Source organism: Gavialis gangeticus, unplaced genomic scaffold, assembly GCF_001723915.1.
Source record: "Gavialis gangeticus isolate Ggan-Ray unplaced genomic scaffold, GavGan_comp1, whole genome shotgun sequence".
In the NCBI taxonomy this organism is placed as follows: Eukaryota; Metazoa; Chordata; order Crocodylia; family Gavialidae; genus Gavialis; species Gavialis gangeticus.
The window spans coordinates 29,329,636-29,333,336 of NW_017729022.1; positions in this window are offsets into that span (position 1 = coordinate 29,329,636).

Below are 3,701 nucleotides of genomic sequence, written 5' to 3' on the forward strand. Positions count from 1 at the left end.
TTTATCTAAGAGTAAGGTCTGCATGTGGGTGAATTAAGTTAGAATGGGCAAACATTTTGTGCCAGAGCTAACCCCCCCCCCAGTCATATGTACAGTTTGGCACTTGGGTCAGTCTAACCCTGGTTAAGTCTATCTAAGTGTAATGTCTGCATATACTGGATGTTGCAGATTTGAGGGCACTTAATGTGCGGAAGACTTATTCTACTGTCCATTAGTGCAGCTGGCAAAAAACATGCTAATGCGCTAATATGCAGTAGATTTAGTCTAATGCACATTAACATCACCATATGCCAATTACGGTGCATTAAGGTTAGTACCTATCAGTACAGGTACTTAATTTAATGCATTGTAATTACGGCGCATTAATAAATGTGTAGACACACCCTGAGTAATGCACCATGAGTAATGTTCCTGGGATCCAATCTACAAACGTGCCACTTACTTTAAGCCATATGACTGTAGATCATGTACCAATTGTGCAGATGTTCACTGGTGCTGGGAGTTTGACCTAAGAGAGTCTGGGCGAGGGAAGGGGCAGGTAGGATTCGGGGAGGTACTGGGTCCCTAGGTGGGATAGGGCTTAATGGGTTGGGGGGGGTAGGCAGGATCAGGAGCACTATAATGTTCATGGTGAGGGTGGGAATGGAAGGCTAAAGATAGCTCAATCAGAGTTGGAGGAGTAGGTAAGGTTTATCTAAGAGTAAGGTCTGCATGTGGGTGAATTAAGTTAGATTGGGCAAACATTTTGTGCCAGAGCTAACCCCCCCCCCCAGTCATATGTACAGTTTGGCACTTGGGTCAATCTAACCCTGGTTAAGTCTGTCTAAGTGTAATGTCTGCATCTACTGGATGTTGCAAATTTGAGGGTGCTTAATGTGCAGAAGACTTATTCTACTGTCCATTAGTGCAGCTGGCAAAGCCATGCTAATGCGTTAATGTGCAGTAGCTTTAGTCTAATGCACATTAACATCACCATATGCCAATTACAGTGCATTAAGGTTAGTACCTATCAGTACAGGTACTTAATTTAATGCACTGTAATTATGGCGCATTAATAAATGTGTAGACACACCCTGAGTAATGCACCCTCTATCCACAATTCCTTGATAATCCTCATTGTATCTTTTGGCTTCTTATCCCTAACTGAGCTAGATGTTAGTAGAACCTCAACATGTTAAACCTTACTCATTTCTCAGTCTCCAGCAAACCATGGGCAAGGTTTTAACCTCCGTTTTGGAGGGTTGCTTCTCTTTTAATTATCAGTCTTGTACATGAACTCAAGAGATGGACATTAGTATCCTAATATGCCATCCTCATGAAAGCTAATTAGAGAAGGCAAACAGGAATGAGACTGAACATGCCGTGCAACAGGTCTCTCTCTGGCCACTACCACATGGAACAAGCGACAGATCCAGAAAGGAGTTAGATGCCTAAAATGGGACTTAACAGAATGTGGGAACCTAGGTCCAAAACTGACACTGAAAAACCCTTCTTAGCTACCAGCTGCTTCAGGAAGCAGCTAGGCTTTATTGGCATGTCAGCTCTGTGACCTTTAAAATTCACCTTGTCCCTAGAATTCTGCTTCTGTACATACTGGGCGCAGCTTCCCAAGATGCTAACTGCACAGTAGCAGAATAATATTGCATGGTGACACGGCATGGACAGTGCTAATACGCTACTGTGCAGTATTATTAGGCTACTGTGTGGTAGCATCACTTCAGAGGTGTTCGGTGGTGCTACTGCACAGTAACTGGTTACTGAGCATTTATTTAGTACTTGTATAATCAAGTAACTGCTGCACAGTAGTGCCTCGTGTAGACACTCCCACTGAGAAGCACCTCAGCCTTGACAGGAATTAATAGTTTGGTTCAAGGCTTGTACTTGAGCTCCTGGTGCAAAATTCAGGACTTTCTCCACCTAAATCCTTTTAAGGGCTTGATGGAATAGGTGTTTCTCCTAGCGTATCTCACAAACATTCATGACTGGGCTCTGCACAATATGCAGCGGCAATCAACACTTGGTAAGAAGAGGAATTCACTCTAACATATAGTATCCAGCATGTGGGGTACACTTCCACTGCCTGGTATAATGTCCTTTGGGATACTCCATGTTGTTATATGCTAGTTCCATGTCTTGAATTCATCTTTCCTTCTGAATGTATTCAATAGCTTTCCATGCTATGAGGTCAGCCTTTTTTCCCTTCATCTTTTCTCCCTCTTAAATATGTGAACAGTGTTAATAACTATGATAATACAAACCTCTTGCACACAGATGTCTGTTAGGGTTTGATACATAATTAAAATGTTGAGACAAAGTGGTTATACTGAGCCCTATTCATAGGTGGATGCTGCTGCAGCTCTATCTTTCTATCTAGAATTAATGTCACCCCGTTTGATCAGAAGTCACCTCACCATTATTGCTCACTCAGGCTGTATTTTCCTAGTGCTGCTTTATTTTTTTACATTTTTTTGAACGCTTTGGAGAACAAATATATTTAATAGAATTACAGACCACTGAAGTATAAATGTCATAAATAACATTCATCATCTACTTTATCCCTCTACAAAGCTGCACTGGGAGTCCAAGTCCTGTTCTGTATCCCCAGTTCCATTATTAAGTTTTACAGGGTTGGCAATTTGCTCTTAGCTTGATTTGCTGCTCTCTTCAGCCACTTACTGCTCTGTCTCCCACACAGCTGCTCCTTTCCCAAGCAGGTGCTTTTGCAGATGACTTCATCTGCTCTTCTCTCCCTGCTCTTTCCCTCATCTTTTTCCATCGGGCCTTCCAGATGCTGTGTTCAGCTGCTCTCCACCACATTGGCTGTATGGCCTCTCCCCTCTGATAACAGCTTTCATGAGGCGCTCTCATCATGTGTCCTGTCCAGGAAAGAGCATGGGGATCTTTTAGTATTTTTAGCTATTGCTCTTTAAATGTCCTTTTCACTGCAAATAATTTAGCTTTTTTACCTTCCCTTAGCTAAACTTTCCACAACCCAGAAGGGACCAGTCTCTCATAGCAGGCATTTCTTCTTTGCTTTGTGCAAGACACTGAAAAACTTCAGGCACAACTGCAAAATTTTCTAACAAAACTTGCCAAATATGTGACTTCCCACCTCCCTCCCAGTGGTGTACTTTTTCCCCCCCTTTCACACTTCTCCACTTAAGGCCCACTTTATATTAAATAAATATTGTCAACAGCCTTTGGAAAAGAAGCAATTAAATAGCATAGATATTTCTAAAAGAATTCCAGGGTATGTGTGACGGCTTCAAATAGCTGTTTAAGCTGGTGCTGAGCCCAAGATAAAAGGGGGCATCAAGTTAGGGTAAGGATCTGAAGGAACTGAGGTGGAGTTTCTTTGCAGAATGTAGCTATATGGCAGAATAAACAACAGAGCATAGCATCACACTAAGTCCAATAAATAATTTTATGAGGTGTTAGGGAAGTGTTTAGAGAGAGAAATTGTGGGTGGGGAGGGGTAACTGCAACTTGAACTGGAGAGAAACCTTGATGGGCTCCCTTGCTGCCTTCTGTCCCCTATTTAGCTGAAGCTTGTTTGTGAAAGAAGCAATCAACAGTATTTTATGATACTAAGACATTTCTATGACTTGCACTCAATGAAAATCATTGATGTTTCTACCTTAACTAGATTTTTTTCTACTTGTATTTAAAAGCATTGCCCTGTCTGGAATCCTATTTTATTA